The sequence below is a fragment of the Poromitra crassiceps genome, assembly GCF_964638095.1.
Source record: "Poromitra crassiceps genome assembly, chromosome: 10".
Taxonomy (NCBI): domain Eukaryota; kingdom Metazoa; phylum Chordata; class Actinopteri; order Beryciformes; family Melamphaidae; genus Poromitra; species Poromitra crassiceps.
Genome location: NC_139631.1, coordinates 54,140,088 through 54,157,821, shown reverse-complemented (window position 1 = coordinate 54,157,821; position 17,734 = coordinate 54,140,088). Strand labels below are relative to the sequence as shown.

Below are 17,734 nucleotides of genomic sequence, written 5' to 3'. Positions count from 1 at the left end.
TTAGAACCATCTGCTCTGGCCAAAAAGACAGCAGGTAGAGCTCTGTCCATTCACCTGCTCCCCATTGACTTGAATGTAGAAGATGCACTGGCACTTTCAAAATAGTGGAATAGTGTGAACCTGCCCCACCTTAGCCACCGAGATATTATGATGTACTGGCTGTTGAATATAGTCAATATGGACACTAGGGGGCTCTGCGTTCTATCACATTGAGCTCTATTGCTTTTGTAGTTCTTAATAACTGACTCATTTGACATTAACTTTTTTTTGGGTCCTACTTATCTTTCCAGGTAGAACATCATTTGAACTATTGCTGAGGTTGTCATATCTTTCATACAACATACCTTTGCTTCTGATATTAACTATATTAACAGGAGAGTTTGGATGCAGTGAAACCCTCGAGGAGTGATTCTTCAGTGCCATAAAAATAACGCTTCTCTCCTGTCTGTGTTACCTCAGAGTGTCTCTTCCTCTGTATCAGTGTGTCTGTGTTACCTCAGAGTGTCTCTTCCTCTGTATCAGTGTGTGTGTGTTACCTCAGAGTGTCTCTTCCTCTGTATCAGTGTGTGTGTGTGTTACCTCAGAGTGTCTCTTCCTCTGTATCAGTGTGTGTGTGTTACCTCAGAGTGTCTCTTCCTCTGTATCAGTGTGTCTGTGTTACCTCAGAGTGTCTCTTCCTCTGTATCAGTGTCTGTGTTACCTCAGAGTGTCTCTTCCTCTGTATCAGTGTGTGTGTGTTACCTCAGAGTGTCTCTTCCTCTGTATCAGTGTGTCTGTGTTACCTCAGAGTGTCTCTTCCTCTGTATCAGTGTGTGTGTGTTACCTCAGAGTGTCTCTTCCTCTGTATCAGTGTGTCTGTGTTACCTCAGAGTGTCTCTTCCTCTGTATCAGTGTGTGTGTGTTACCTCAGAGTGTCTCTTCCTCTGTATCAGTGTCTGTGTTACCTCAGAGTGTCTCTTCCTCTGTATCAGTGTGTCTGTGTTACCTCAGAGTGTCTCTTCCTCTGTATCAGTGTGTCTGTGTTACCTCAGAGTGTCTCTTCCTCTGTATCAGTGTGTGTGCGTTACCTCAGAGTGTCTCTTCCTCTGTATCAGTGTGTGTGTGTTACCTCAGAGTGTCTCTTCCTCTGTATCAGTGTGTCTGTGTTACCTCAGAGTGTCTCTTCCTCTGTATCAGTGTGTCTGTGTTACCTCAGAGTGTCTCTTCCTCTGTATCAGTGTGTCTGTGTTACCTCAGAGTGTCTCTTCCTCTGTATCAGTGTGTGTGTGTTACCTCAGAGTGTCTCTTCCTCTGTATCAGTGTGTCTGTGTTACCTCAGAGTGTCTCTTCCTCTGTATCAGTGTGTCTGTGTTACCTCAGAGTGTCTCTTCCTCTGTATCAGTGTGTCTGTGTTACCTCAGAGTGTCTCTTCCTCTGTATCAGTGTGTGTGCGTTACCTCAGAGTGTCTCTTCCTCTGTATCAGTGTGTGTGTGTTACCTCAGAGTGTCTCTTCCTCTGTATCAGTGTGTCTGTGTTACCTCAGAGTGTCTCTTCCTCTGTATCAGTGTGTCTGTGTTACCTCAGAGTGTCTCTTCCTCTGTATCAGTGTGTGTGTGTTACCTCAGAGTGTCTCTTCCTCTGTATCAGTGTGTCTGTGTTACCTCAGAGTGTCTCTTCCTCTGTATCAGTGTGTGTGTGTTACCTCAGTGTCTCTTCCTCTGTATCAGTGTGTGTGTGTTACCTCAGAGTGTCTCTGTCTGTGTTACCTCAGAGTGTCTCTTCCTCTGTATCAGTGTGTGTGTGTTACCTCAGAGTGTCTCTTCCTCTGTATCAGTGTGTGTGTGTTACCTCAGAGTGTCTCTTCCTCTGTATCAGTGTGTCTGTGTTACCTCAGAGTGTCTCTTCCTCTGTATCAGTGTGTGTGTGTTACCTCAGAGTGTCTCTTCCTCTGTATCAGTGTGTGTGTGTTACCTCAGAGTGTCTCTTCCTCTATCCGTGTGTCTGTGTTACCTCAGAGTGTCTCTTCCTCTGCATCAGTGTGTCTGTGTTACCTCAGAGTGTCTCTTCCTCTGTATCAGTGTGTCTGTGTTACCTCAGAGTGTCTCTTCCTCTGTATCAGTGTGTCTGTGTTACCTCAGAGTGTCTCTTCCTCTGTATCAGTGTGTGTGTGTTACCTCAGAGTGTCTCTGTCTGTGTTACCTCAGAGTGTCTCTTCCTCTGTATCAGTGTGTCTGTGTTACCTCAGAGTGTCTCTTCCTCTGTATCAGTGTGTCTGTGTTACCTCAGAGTGTCTCTGTCTGTGTTACCTCAGAGTGTCTCTTCCTCTGTATCAGTATTTGGGCTTCTTCTCTGCTCATCCCCAGTGTTACATTTGATCATGTGAGTGATGAAGGCACAGACCACACTGTGTTTTGTATTGGAACTCATGTGCCAAAAAAAAGTCTTACTAATTCCAATGCTATTTTTTGTGATCAAATATTCAATGCCTACATGAAAATGTTTTACTTACGAAATATGCATAGAGGATTTGTTTTTGTAAGATGCAGTCACAAAAGAAAAAAAATATGGCCTAATACCTGCTCTATTTGTAACGCATCTTGAGATACTCTTGTTATGATTTGGTGCTATATAAAGATAACATTGATTGATTGATTGATTGATTGATTGATTGCTTGTCATCCTTGTACTTGCTCTGCAAAGGTTACTGCACTGCCTGGCCAGCATTGTTGTTCACAGCCCTGTCTCCCCTGGAGAGGCAGCAGCGCCCAGACGGTTTTCACCAGCTGCAACCCCACAGCACTTCCTTTTTCTCAGCTTCTTCTTCTGTGTTTTATGGCGGTTGGCATCCTTAAATGTTGCATTACCACCACCTGAATTGTATCAGCTTCACAGTGCTAACTATTGACAGTGTCCACTTTCTCAGCTATTCAGGGAAAAACACTGACATAGCCTACTTCTATTTCTATTTTTTTATTTTTGCTATGTAAACGTTTAAATGTAAAGATAGGCCTATGCGTGCAATAACATACTGATAGTCAGCTTACTCTGTAACATGTAGCTTTTATTAGCCTCTCAGGCTAGCTCCGGGACGCAATCTTTTTTTTTCCATGATGGCGAAGGCATGACCCGCCCCTCTCTGCCTCTAATTGGCTGACTGCACTCAGCTGCTCTCGCCTGCTTCCCAGGTGAGCCTAGTCTGGGCACCTTTCATCCCGCTTTTTGTCATGGGGCGTAAACCACGGAACCAGAATGAACACCGGAAGGCAGTGCGCCAAAAAACGTCTTTGTTGCCGTTAGCTTGACGTATCTTGCCTCGATTAATTGTCTGATTCAAAGCTTCTGTATTGGCTTAAAAGATGTGAGATTGTGAATCCGCAATGTTTCTAAAAGAACTTCTTCAAAAACTTCGTTCGGTACGTCCATCTTTTGTTTTGTTGTTTGCCGTTCTGATACTTGGGTCAAATTGTCAAGTTAACGTGAAAGTTGACGAGCTAGAAACGCTGCCCATCCGGTCTAGGGCGGGCTCTAGGCCGGAACCAGGTAGGGTGACAAAATCAATTGTGGGCGGGAGCCAGGCTCTTTCTCGCCGAGAAGAGCCTGGTGACGCGAGGTTAAGGTGAGCCAGAAGTCATCTCAAACGAGCCTAATTATAGCCTATACTTTCATTCAATGTCACGATGCTGCGGGGGGAAGTAGGCTACTTCATAGCTTAACTATGAAAATAGTGTCCACTGTTTATCTCCCTTTCTGCTGCAGCATGTTGAAGAAATAAATGTTCCGTTTGAACAACACCCATTCTGGTCATTATAGAGCAAGATGATCGCTTCCACTACCAGGGCCGCCCAGAGAGATGGCAGTGCCAATGGAAGGGGCGGACCTGTCCACTACACAACACTGTATTTACGTAGGCTACGTTACATATTTGCGGGAATGAGAGGGATCTCACACTTGTACTGATGTCCAGCATGACTGGTGACGAGGGAAACATGAGTTTGTTTACTGCCATGCACCGGGTCCGCCTGGTGCTCGGGGTTCTGGAGGAGGGTCTCAGCCGGGGGTGTGGGACCCGGGCAGTGTGAGGGCCAGGGCGGGTGGTGGCAGCCTGGTGGTGGGAGTGGCTGCCCTGGGTGTCTGCCCAGCAGAGGAGCACTAGCCTGGGTGGTGGCAGCCTGGAGGTTGGGGTGGGTGGCCTGGGTGTCTGTGCCCAGCGGGGTGGTGCTGCTGGCGGCGCTCTCCTCTCCTCTCCCCTCCCCTGCCCCTCTCCTCTTCTCTGGTTCCCCCCACTCTCCCCTCTTCTCTGGTTCCCCCCACTCTCCTCTCCCCTCCTCTTCTCTCCCCCCTGCCCCTCTCTCCCCCTCTCCCCCTCCTCTCCTCCTCTCCCCTCTTCTCCTCTTGTCTGGTGGTCGCGGTCGCCTTTTATACACATCCCAAACGGCGCAGGACAACGTGATTGGCTGGCTCAGATTTGAACAGATCTGAGCCAGCCAATCGCGTTATCCTGTGATGACGTAATGTCCTGTGCGCCATGACCGGATGGACCATATATGGACTTCCTCCCCCCGACTGCTATCATAGCTGCCGACCGTTACTGCACTATCTGTCAGATCCCTTTGCAATAGCAACCCCGTGCAATCCATAAGGTACATGGACGTTTACTCTGCAGAAACTACAGTAACAAAATCACGAATTGCTCTGTTTTTGAAGCTCTGCATGTCTGTGTTTGTCTAGTTAACGCTAACGGCTAACATTCGCTAGTTAGCCAACCAACCAGCAGCTAACATTAGCTAGCTAGCTAGCTTACCGGAAGCGATATTTTTTTCGGATGATGGCGAAGGCATAACCCACCCCTGGCCCTCTCTGCCTCTGATTAGTGGCAGCGTTATAAACCATAGATATGACTATATTAAAAACATAAACACACTGGCGTCTTTTATGCAGGCTAGCAAGCGTAACTGCTGTATGTCTGTCTGACCCACAGAGTCTGACGGTCTGACCACAGACTGTAGAAAGAGATGTAATGCAGGATAGCCAAGCGAATGTGTTTGGATGGAAGTTTGACGCTAGGCCAATCAGAGGCAGAGAGGGGCGGGTTATGCCTTCGCATAGCCTTCGCCATCATCCGAAAAAAAATATCGCCTCCGGGACAACAACGCTTCCTACCCAGCGTGTGCACGTCTTTCCGACAGGGGTGGTTGTTATGGCAACTATCAACAACAACAACAACAACTACTACTAACTACTACAAGACATAAAGACCGAAATAGGCTACCTTGTTAATGTGTCTGTCGGAGACACGGCCTAACGTTAACATTTAATATGAGCCGAATATCAGCCTGCGCTCAGCGATGTATACAGGAAGTAAACCGGATATTCAGGTGGGTTGTGACAGTTGTTATTGTTGTCAAGTAAATTTTTTATTTTATTTAACCTTTATTTACCCAGGCAAGCAAGTAAGAACAATTTCTTATATACAAAAGCAGCCTGACAAAAAGCAAGGGCCTTTTGGGGGAAGGGGGTGGGAGGCTGAAATAAAAACAAGGTTATATAAATACAAGTAAAAACTTACAGTAGTAATAGGAGCATACTATATACAAACACAGGCTACAATAACAATATGAGAGAGAGAGAGAGAGAGAGAGAGAGAGAGAGAGAGAGAGAGAGGGAGGGGGAGGGAGAGAGAGAGGGAGGGGGAGAGGGAGAGAGAGGAAGAGAGAAAAAGAGGAGGGGGTGAAGGGGCAGGTAAGGGAGAAGGGGAGGGACTGTCTATTCCCATCAGGCAGTCTCCCATCCAAGTACTAACCAGGCCCGACCCTGTTTCCGAGATCGCTTTTTTTGTTGTCTTTTATTATCATAAATGGATGACAATTTCTCATATTTACAATATTCACACAAAATACAATAAAGGCACAAGGCTATAGCTTCTTTCTACAGCCTAAGTTAGAAAATTACATACAAAGGATCAAAATAACAAAACTACCTACCAGTTCCACACTATTTTTTTATTCTCATCCAGTGTGATTTGAGTGTTGTTTTTTAAGAAGACCATCAAAATTAAATGCATCATACAACAATCTATGGCTGGCATCTTTGCATACAATGTTCTTAAATACATGCCACACACTTTCTTCTCTGCTCACAATGAGCATCATGAACTTAACCCCAAACATAACTATCTGACCCCAAAGGTCATCTGGCCTGAACAGTCTTCAGTATCATTTTCCACAGACCTCCACTCCGATCCTCTGCCCGTCTCCCCCAAGCCCAGCATCAAAATGGCATGGTCTGACAAATCATGGAACCCACCAGAGATTTGGGCAGACCGCGCCCTGCACCCGCCTATGCAGCAGTCAAGTGCCGGGATTGGCTATAGGCACTCATGCTCACGTGAGCCAATGGGATGAGTATTTCTTTTGACATCCTTGACAAGGTCTCACTCAGCTTGGATGAAAAGCTCCGCTGCCAATATGAGATTGAAAAATTCTGAAATGAAAAAGAAAAATGGTAATTAACAATATTTTAACTACTTTTCGCCATATACAGTACTTTTTTAATTGAATTGTTTCAACTAATGACTTTTTACTACTGTATGGACTTGTGAGTCTGAAATAAAGTTTGGATTGTATATCCATGCAATGTGTAGGCACTGATGATGTCATAAAGCACTAATGATGTCATAGACCCTATGCTAATGAGGTCAGACATTGTGACATCATCAGTGATGTCATAGAGCACTGTTGTCATAGACATTGTGACATAATCAGTGATGTCATAAATCATTCCCAGCAGAGGCTATAGGTAGGCCAGGTTTTGCTAAAGTACCCAAGTTACCTTCTTTAAATTACGTCTTGTACCAACCACTCAGATCTTAAATTATTTTTGGTCTATACTAAATATTACATGTATTGATGAACCTTTGGAGAAATGTCAGAAAGTGACTGGGACACCGTCACCGTCTTGAGGAAGAAGGGGCCGACCGCTGCCCAGGCCAAATCCAAGCAGGCGATCAGCGCTGCTCAGAGACGTGGGGACGACATTGAGACAACCAAGAAATGGTCCGCAGGGCAGAACAAGCAGCATCTGGTGACCAAGAACACAGCCAAATTGGCGCAGGAGACAGAGGAGTTACACCACACCAGGGTTCCCCTGGAGGTGAGCAAGCTCATCCAGCAGGGCCGCCAGGAGAAGGGCCTGACACAGAAAGACCTGGCCACGAAAATCAACGAGAAGCCTCAGGTCATCGCCGACTATGAGTGTGGGAAAGCGATCCTCAACAACCAGCTCATGGGCAAGATGGAGAGAGCACTCGGGCTGAAACTGCGTGGCAAAGATATTGGCCAACTCCTGGAGGCAAAACCCAAGAAGAAATGAACAAGCTGTTCAAGAAGAAACAAATATACACTGGACAAAGGAAAGAAGAGGAATACACCTCAGGATCGCAGAAAGTAAGACTACATTGTTTTGAAATAGAAGATAATGACTTTAAAGAACAAAGAGAGGCCCAGTGTTTGCTATAGTTCAAGTACCCCTCAATCACAAGCTTCCAGATGGCGACTTCCTATCACAATGACATTAAGATATACAAACCGACAAATAAGAGGCTATAAACATGATATACTCAGAGAAAACCCAGATACCTTGACCATTGATTATGTTGATTATAAGCATATTGGTAGAACAATAAATAACTTACACATAATACACAGAACATGAAATGAATGGGACTCAGTGCAAAATGAACAATAAACTAGATGAAACAAAACACAAAATACAATCTTACTCCACCAATATTGTTGGGGTCCAGGGGCAAGAGGACAGGTTGAAGGAGTTCATATTAAAATTTGAATCTTACAAACGCCTTGTGTCAGAGGAGATAAAACGACAAAAAGAAGAAGAGTGGATTGACAAGTTCACACAGCTACGTGTGTCAGCTTCAGACTCCAGCCCAGACTCTCCAGACTCCAGCTCCAGCTCCAGACTACAGACTCCAGCTCCAGACTCCAGCCCAGACTCAGGATGCACATGTGTGCAGGATGCACATTGCACATGCAATATCTGATTAATATGACATATTTGGGTGATGTATCATATTGATGTACCCCATCAAATTGCTATAGCGGGCTGTTTTAAAGCTAGATCAAAGTTATGTTGTCATCTGAATGGAGGAATTTAAATTTGAATATAAAAAATATAAATGTTGGTATAATAAACTTCGATTCCAGTCCTTTTCATCAAATTAGCTATAATTGGGAGTGATGGTGTTACAGTAGGCTACTGGTGAACACTGGTCACAATCTGGCCCTCTGGTAGCGAGGACATTTTTTGTGTGGCCCTCTCATCAAAGTTGCCCGTGTGTGTGTCTGTCTGTGTGTGTGTGTGTGTGTGTGTGTGTGTGTGTGTGTGTGTGTGTGTGTGTGTGTGTGTGTGTGTGTGTGTGTGTGTGTGTGTGTGTGTGTGTGTGTGTGTGTGTGTGTGTGTGTGTGTCCTCTGATGTGACGGCGGAAGGCGGAGGAGGAGGAGGGGCGGGACTGGGTTGGGATGCCGCCAGCCGAGCCGAACGGAGCCGAGCCAAACCGAGCTGCGCACACTACACAGACGGAGGGACAGACAGACAGACAGACAGACAGACAGACAGACAGACAGACAGACAGGGAAGATGGAGGACGCAGTGTGGGAGCGGAGCGGATCTCCAGGCAGCTGAAAGCAGGTGAGCACCAGGCCGCAGCGTGCAGATCGGGCTGTAAACGCTGTGTTTCGCTGCCGCCTGCCAAACACTTCTTGCGGGCGTTTCTTGTCGCGCTGACCGGGCGGAGAACACTGATTTCTTCCCGTTGCTTCTGTGTGGGAGTGGCCAGCCAGGGGGCGCATACAGCCGCGTTTTAATGGATAAACGCGAAAACCCGCAACAGTGAGTCTTTGTGCTGGGCATCGCCACAGACACACCGCCCACTTTTTTTGTTGACATGAAGCGAGCGTCCCATAGAGGCCCTGTGTGTGTGTGTGTGTGTGTGTGTGTGTGTGTGTGTGTGTGTGTGTGTGTGTGTGTGTGTGTGTGTGTGTGTGTGTGTGTGTGTGTGTGTGTGTGTGTGTGTGTGTGTGTGTGTGTGTGTGCGCGTGTGTGTGCGTGTGTGTGTGTGTGTGTGTGTGTGTGAGGGCAGGTGCTCTCCCTTCAGCACCATGCTGAGTGTCTTCTTTTCTGTAACGTTGTTTTCGCTCTGTCGCGTCCCGGGAGCGGGAGCGGGAGTGGTACCCAAAGCTGTGCGCTGTTCTGTTCCTCCCATCCCATCCCGATGTGATGCTGCCTGCTGAGGCCAGTCAGAGCCTGTCGGCGTGGCCTGCGTGTTGTTGCTGCTGCTGCTGTTAGGCCTACTTGCTGTAAAACCCGTGGCACACCATGGCACACCGATCCAACAACGATGCTATCTGATATTGATGCAGATACAGTATGAAACTCAGGATGTGTCTTTCTATTGCGCATGTAGCTAATAGTTATACGGGTGTCTGGCAAGGTTGTGATTTGGGACGTTTTTTATTGAATTGGTTTTAGGTTGTGATTGGGCTGGAAAATTGATCTGGCAACCCTGACTGCAGGCTTTCATCCCTCAGGACTATTACCTGAAAACCACAAGCTCAGGGCAAGGGAGACATGCTACAGGACACGCCCCTCTTACTACTGTGCCCCTCCTACTAACGTCCTTATTTTTACAGCATTTTAGAAGCATGGCTGAGTTGAAATGAAGCACAATTTGTAGTAAACACCCGATCCCCTTCTGTGGATCCCTTCTGTGGATCCCTTCTGTGGATCCCTTCTCCTGCAGTAGTTCACAGTCATCTGGCATCCCGGCTGTAAATGATTAGCATGATAAGGGGGTGAACCAGCAGGGCTTTGGGGAGTTGTTTGAAACCCCTTTTATTGCATAATGTCACCGAATGAATGTTGAGTCCTGAGTGGCAGCGAGTAGGTTGGTTCAACTCTCTCCCCCAGTATGATGGCATGTTAATCAGCTCCGCCAAGGGAGCTAGCTCTCTTGGTGCAGTGGTTAGCGTGCCGAAGGTCGGCAGTTCGAATCCACCCTTGGGCAAGCCCTTAACATGGGTTGCTGCAAATAACATCAAACACAACGCTTTTAATACACATGATACAGTACATGTATAAAGGCAATTATAAGCTGTTTCTAAACATGCAGTGAACTCCTGACCGTGACCACACCTTAGTAACCACACCTTAGTAACCACACCTTAGTCACCACACCTTAGTCACCACACCTTAGTAACCACACCTTAGTAACCACACCTTAGTAACCACACCTTAGTAACCACACCTTAGTAACCACACCTTAGTCAAATGGCTGCAAATGAAGTTTGAACTGTGGCGGTAACGTTCAGGCAATGTTTCTCATTATTCTTTCACTCGTTCAAAGATGTCAGCCTCCTACGTTAAGTGTGTGTGTCTGTGTGCGTGCGTGCATGCGTGCATATACTGTACAGTCAATGTACAGAGATAATATTTTTGGTCCATATCTTGGCCCAGATTTCTCGTTGTCATATCGTTATTGGCCGCTGGTACATATGTGTTCCATAACGCACAGAATACTGTCTTATTGCCCAATGTATTCTGTCACACTGTTAACGAGGGTTGCATCAATATACAAGTTAATAGTGTGCGATTTGGCTGCGTATTTGGTGTAGTCTGAAGTATTATGTCCAACAGCAATATCAGGCTGGCTTGGCACAATTGTTGAGTGTCAAATAAGATAATCATGATGATCCCATAGGCATCCAGGAGTTGAGCGAGGGGGGCACCTTTTTCCCAGCTTTGTCTGGGGGGGGGGAGGCCCACACAGTGTCAGACTCAAGCAGACAGCTCCACTCCAACCTGCTGGCTTTGGTTTCAGCCCGGGTGTCTCTGGTTGGTTCTGTCTTTGTCAGTGTGTAGTGTGGATAGTGTAGTGTGTAGTGTGGCAGTGTGTAGTGTGGCAGTGTGTATCAGTGTGTACTCATTTGGCCGCTCATGGAGAAGGAAGCCGTTCCCCATTGGCAAATTGTATCTCCATTTGTGTGTGAAAGTCACTGCTGGAGGGCAGAACTGGCCTCTATAGCAGACGAGACTGTGAGCAGAAACTCAATTTCCCCTGAGAGGCCAGCCAAACCCTGACCTCCTTAGTGGGGGCTGTTAATCTGCGCATGCTGGTGGGTGGCATGGTGTTTCACTGTGTCCTCACAACCAGAAGGTTGCCGGTTTGATTCCCGGCCCTTTCTGTGTTCTCCTGGGATTCCGCCCACAGTCAGGTGGATTGCAGACTAGAGGTGGATTGCAGACTAGGGCTGGAGCAATATTTTTTTTATTATAATTTTTTTTCTCCAGATTTTCTCCCCAATTGTACTTGGTCAATTTCCCCCTGCTGCCCCTGTCGCTGCTCCACCCTCTGCCGATCTGTGGAGAGCCGTAGACTAACACCATGCTTCCTCTGAGACATGAGCTCTGTAGCCAGCCGCTTATTTTCACCTGACAGCGGGAGCTTCACAGGTAGGACGTAGCACATGGGAGGATCACGCTATTCCCACCAGTTCCCTTCCCTCCGAACATGTGCCCTGACCGACCAGAGGAGGCGCTAGTGCAGAGACCAAGACAAATACCCTCAATCCAGCTTCCCTCCTGCAGACACCAGCCAGTCGTGCCTGTATGGACGCCGCCCAAGCCGGAGGTAACACGGGGGGCGCGAACCTGCAGCCCTCGCGTTGGTAGGCAGGGAATCTACCGCTACACTACCCGGATGCCCCGATATAGCAATATTATATGGAGAGCGTGATATGAGACTAGATTATCATTTTAGATTAGATTGTGATATGAGACTAGAGATCAGCTTAGATTAGATTGTGATATGAGACTCGAGATCAGCTTAGATTAGATTGTGATATGAGACTAGATTATCATCTTAGATTAGATTGTGATATGAGACTAGATATCGTCTTAGATTAGATTGTGATATGAGACTAGATTATCATCTTAGATTAGATTGTGATATGAGACTCGAGATCAGCTTAGATTAGATTGTGATATGAGACTAGATTATCATTTTAGATTAGATTGTGATATGAGACTAGATTATCATCTTAGATTAGATTGTGAGATAAAACTAGATTATCATCTTAGATTAGATTGTGATATGAGACTAGATTATCATCTTAGATTAGATTGTGATATGAGACTAGATTATCATCTTAGATTAGATTGTGATATGAGACTAGATTATCATCTTAGATTAGATTGTGATATGAGACTAGATTATCATCTTAGATTAGATTGTGATATGAGACTAGATTATCATCTTAGATTAGATTGTGATATGAGACTAGATTATCATCTTAGATTAGATTGTGATATGAGACTCGAGATCAGCTTAGATTAGATTGTGATATGAGACTAGATTATCATCTTAGATTAGATTGTGATATGAGACTAGATTATCATCTTAGATTAGATTGTGATATGAGACTAGATTATCATCTTAGATTAGATTGTGATATGAGACTCGAGATCAGCTTAGATTAGATTGTGATATGAGACTAGATTATCATCTTAGATTAGATTGTGATATGAGACTAGATTATCATCTTAGATTAGATTGTGATATGAGACTCGAGATCAGCTTAGATTAGATTGTGATATGAGACTAGATTATCATCTTAGATTAGATTGTGATATGAGACTAGATATCGTCTTAGATTAGATTGTGATATGAGACTAGATATCGTCTTAGATTAGATTGTGAGATAAGACTAGATATCGTCTTAGATTAGACCTGATTAGACCTAAGCCTGGAATGTCAACCCTCTCTTGACATGTTTAAACATATTTTAAAATCATTTGAAAAAAAGTCCAAGGCAACTCTTCTTATGATTAAAAAGCCTTTATTCTATCATGGCTAGTTCAAATTCGAACACTCCAACATGTTTAGGCCTTTCTTTACTTTATTGTTTAGTTAGACAGGACAGTGCACATTAATAAAACAGTTTACACATATAGAATCATCCATACATGTCAACAGTAAAAGTGCCGGGATTAGCCGAAGCTAGTTTTCACCCGCAGTCCTCAGGACATAAAGAACTAAAAACTACAAGGTAACTACAGGAATAAAAACAATACGGGAATAAAAAGCAATATGAAGGCCTTCATCAGGGACAATCTGAATGAGCCTTCATCACATTGTCCCTGATGAAGGCTTAAGGTCCTTACACATCGGGAGCGTTTTTTTCGTGCGATTAATTTGCACGTCAATAATATTTTCCGAACCTATATCAGTCAATGCAACCGGTGTTTCAGTCAATGGTGTGTTTATTTTTTCGAACCACGGTCGATTTTTCAGAAATTCGCTTCCGACGTGTACACACATCTGTGGCTGTGATTGACAGGTGGGTCAAAACTCACATCGCAATTTCGTGCCGTATATTCGCATCGCTCTTGATGTGTAAGGACCTTAAAGGTCCTTACACATAATAGGCCGAAACATGTTGGAGTCAGTGTTCGAATTTGAACTAGCCATGATAGAATAAAGGCTTTTTAATCATAAGAAGAGTTGCCTTGGACTTTTTTTCAAATTTGATATGGACTTTCCCCTTTTGAGTTCCAAAGCACCTTCTTTTTTAAGTTTTTAACTTTGATCCAGAGCGTCGTAGCCCTCTCCTATATTATCTTCTTTCAATATTTTAAAATCAGTTTTTACAGAACAATGTAATTGCGGGTGACATGTGCCATTGTGTTCCATGTTTCTTTTTAGCATCTAATCCTTGTATGTTTTGTGCTTCTTGTGTTTTGGTGTTTTGGTGCATTTTGTGCTGTTATTTGTCCCTGTTTGTATTTTTAGATGAAACCTTTTTATTTTTTCTGTCCATCTTGACCAGGACTCCCTGGCAGGAGAGATATTGTATCTCAATGGGACCTTCGTGGTTAAAGCAGGACTAAACCCCAAAACACTTTTTTTTCAGCTTTTAACCAATATATATGACTTTGGGGGTGGTGTGTGAAGAATTCTGGTCAAAATTTCCACATTTGAGACCAAACTGTTGCCATTGTACCATTTGTATCATTTTCAGCAGCATAAGTTCCCTCTATGGGTTGAACACTGCTTTTTTTTGTGCCCTCAAATGAATGGGATATTTGGTACATCGTGACATCACGGTGGCTTTAGCACGCGCCCCACTCATGTGAATTTTTTTTTTTTCCCCCCATTGATTATTACTGTAGTTCAGGCGGCGCGAGCCCTTTAAGAGCGATGCATCCATGGGTAATGCCCACTGTGGCTAATATTAGCCGCTAGTTAGTTATGTTATATGGCAGTAAAATGCCACTGAATGACCAAATTGATATAACTTTTAACTATTTCGAGTACTGTTTCCATACGGATCACCAGCGTTAGTTTGTTGTTTATAACGTGGCTATATTCATAACGTTTTCTATCTCGGATGCGTTATTTCGAATCCCACATAGGTTACGCCAAAACCACCCCCAAATTGTGCTCTGGCGCAAAGCGAGTGGGTTTCAGGACGAAACAGTCTCGAGCCACTAACGTTATCTTGAGAGTACAATATTCCTGGAATGCAAGTTTAACTAAACAGTTACATGTCCTCTGCATTCTACATCAAATGAAGATATTACGGGTTGTTTTATTTTGTATGTTACATACTTATTGGCCAAGATATGTTACTTTATGGGGGAGGAATTCTGCCAGGGTACAAGGGACTATAGGCGGCCATCTTGCCTGCAGAGTTTTCAAATCAAGTAGAATACAGTTTTGCAAGAAATCTGGGGGGTTTAGTCCTGCTTTAAATACAAAATCAGTCAATAAATAAAATAGAATAAGTAATGGAACATTGTGTCCTCTCCCCTCTGTTGCAGGATGGACTTGTAGGGATCCTAACCACGTGTCTTTGTTGCAGGATGGACTTGTAGGGATCCTAACCACGTGTCTTTGTTGCAGGATGGACTTGTAGGGATCCTAACCCTAACCCTAACCCTGTAGGGATCCTAACCACGTGTCTTTGCCAACCTAAAACTATTATTGGAACTGGCCAAGATAAGTGGACAGTGCCAACTCACAGCGTTACCAGAAGGTGAGTACCTGACTGATGCACTTAATAATACAGTCATGATCTGTGACACACACACCAAATGTTTGGTCGATGGGAGAAAAAAAATCTAAATGTACACGTTCTCTCTAGATTAACTAAATCGACCACAGTGCACACTGAGTGCACTCTACCTGCAGAGCACAGTGCACACTGAGTGCACTCTACCTGCAGACTACAGTGCACACTGAGTGCACTCTACCTGCAGAGCACAGTGCACACTGAGTGCACTCTACCTGCAGAGCACAGTGCACACTGAGTGCACTCTACCTGCAGAGCACAGTGCACACTGAGTGCACTCTACCTGCAGACTACAGTGCACACTGAGTGCACTCTACCTGCAGAGCACAGTGCACACTGAGTGCACTCTACCTGCAGAGCACAGTGCACACTGAGTGCACTCTACCTGCAGAGCACAGTGCACACTGAGTGCACTCTACCTGCAGAGCACAGTGCACACTGAGTGCACTCTACCTGCAGAGCACAGTGCACACTGAGTGCACTCTACCTGCAGACTACAGTGCACACTGAGTGCACTCTACCTGCAGACTACAGTGCACACTGAGTGCACTCTACCTGCAGAGCACAGTGCACACTGAGTGCACTCTACCTGCAGAGCACAGTGCACACTGAGTGCACTCTACCTGCAGACTACAGTGCACACTGAGTGCACTCTACCTGCAGAGCACAGTGCACACTGAGTGCACTCTACCTGCAGACTACAGTGCACACTGAGTGCACTCTACCTGCAGAGCACAGTGCACACTGAGTGCACTCTACCTGCAGACTACAGTGCACACTGATTGCACTCTACCTGCAGAGCACAGTGCACACTGAGTGCACTCTACCTGCAGAGCACAGTGCACACTGAGTGCACTCTACCTGCAGAGCACAGTGCACACTGAGTGCACTCTACCTGCAGAGCACAGTGCACACTGAGTGCACTCTACCTGCAGAGCACAGTGCACACTGAGTGCACTCTACCTGCAGACTACAGTGCACACTGAGTGCACTCTACCTGCAGAGCACAGTGCACACTGAGTGCACTCTACCTGCAGAGCACAGTGCACACTGAGTGCACTCTACCTGCAGACTACAGCACTCTACCTGCAGAGCACAGTGCACACTGAGTGCACTCTACCTGCAGACTACAGTGCACACTGAGTGCACTCTACCTGCAGAGCACAGTGCACACTGAGTGCACTCTACCTGCAGAGCACAGTGCACACTGAGTGCACTCTACCTGCAGACTACAGTGCACACTGAGTGCACTCTACCTGCAGAGCACAGTGCACACTGAGTGCACTCTACCTGCAGACTACAGTGCACACTGAGTGCACTCTACCTGCAGAGCACAGTGCACACTGAGTGCACTCTACCTGCAGACTACAGTGCACACTGAGTGCACTCTACCTGCAGACTACAGTGCACACTGAGTGCACTCTACCTGCAGAGCACAGTGCACACTGAGTGCACTCTACCTGCAGAGCACAGTGCACACTGAGTGCACTCTACCTGCAGACTACAGTGCACACACTGAGTGCACTCTACCTGCAGACTACAGTGCACACACTGAGTGCACTCTACCTGCAGAGCTCAGTGCACACTGAGTGCACTCTACCTGCAGAGCACAGTGCACACTGAGTGCACTCTACCTGCAGAGCACAGTGCACACTGAGTGCACTCTACCTGCAGACTACAGTGCACACTGAGTGCACTCTACCTGCAGAGCACAGTGCACACTGAGTGCACTCTACCTGCAGACTACAGTGCACACACTGAGTGCACTCTACCTGCAGACTACAGTGCACACACTGAGTGCACTCTACCTGCAGACTACAGTGCACACTGAGTGCACTCTACCTGCAGAGCACAGTGCACACTGAGTGCACTCTACCTGCAGACTACAGTGCACACACTGAGTGCACTCTACCTGCAGAGCACAGTGCACACTGAGTGCACTCTACCTGCAGAGCACAGTGCACACTGAGTGCACTCTACCTGCAGACTACAGTGCACACTGAGTGCACTCTACCTGCAGACTACAGTGCACACTGAGTGCACTCTACCTGCAGAGCACAGTGCACACTGAGTGCACTCTACCTGCAGACTACAGTGCACACTGAGTGCACTCTACCTGCAGACTACAGTGCACACAGTGCACAAAAGGCTCCTCATCTGCTCTGAGTCCGACATGCGGGTATTATTATTTGCCACGAAATGTTGTGAATTGAATGTTATACTAACAAACACGTTCCACGTGTTGATACTCCTAATATGGCGTGCTGTATGTACATCCATGTGATAGATGGAGCCAACTGTATGTGTGATTATAAAGAATCTTCTCGGATACGTATATTTTCCAACTTGCTCTCTCTCTTTTTGCTCCTCCCCTCCTATTCCTTCCATTTCTTATTCTGTCTATCATTCAGTCCCAGCTGTGTGTGTCTGAGGCTGTGTGTGTGTGTGTGTGTGTGTGTGTGTGTGTGTGTGTGTGTGTGTGTGTGTCTGAGCTGTGTGTGTCTGAGGCTGTGTGTGTCTGAGGCTTGTGTGTCTGAGCTGTGTGTGTCTGAGGCTTGTGCTGACAATGGACTCCTAGACACCTTTTGGACCAACTGATCGCAGACAGCC

At 45.9% G+C, this 17,734-nt stretch overlaps 1 pseudogene across 1 annotated transcript; it reads left to right on the top strand.

Moving 5' to 3' along the window:
* Positions 1-6,901: 6,901 nt before the first annotated feature.
* Positions 6,902-7,348, top strand: LOC310784110 (endothelial differentiation-related factor 1 homolog pseudogene; annotated as a pseudogene). Its single transcript has one exon. The product of its transcript is annotated as an endothelial differentiation-related factor 1 homolog pseudogene (transcript).
* Positions 7,349-17,734: the final 10,386 nt, after the last annotated feature.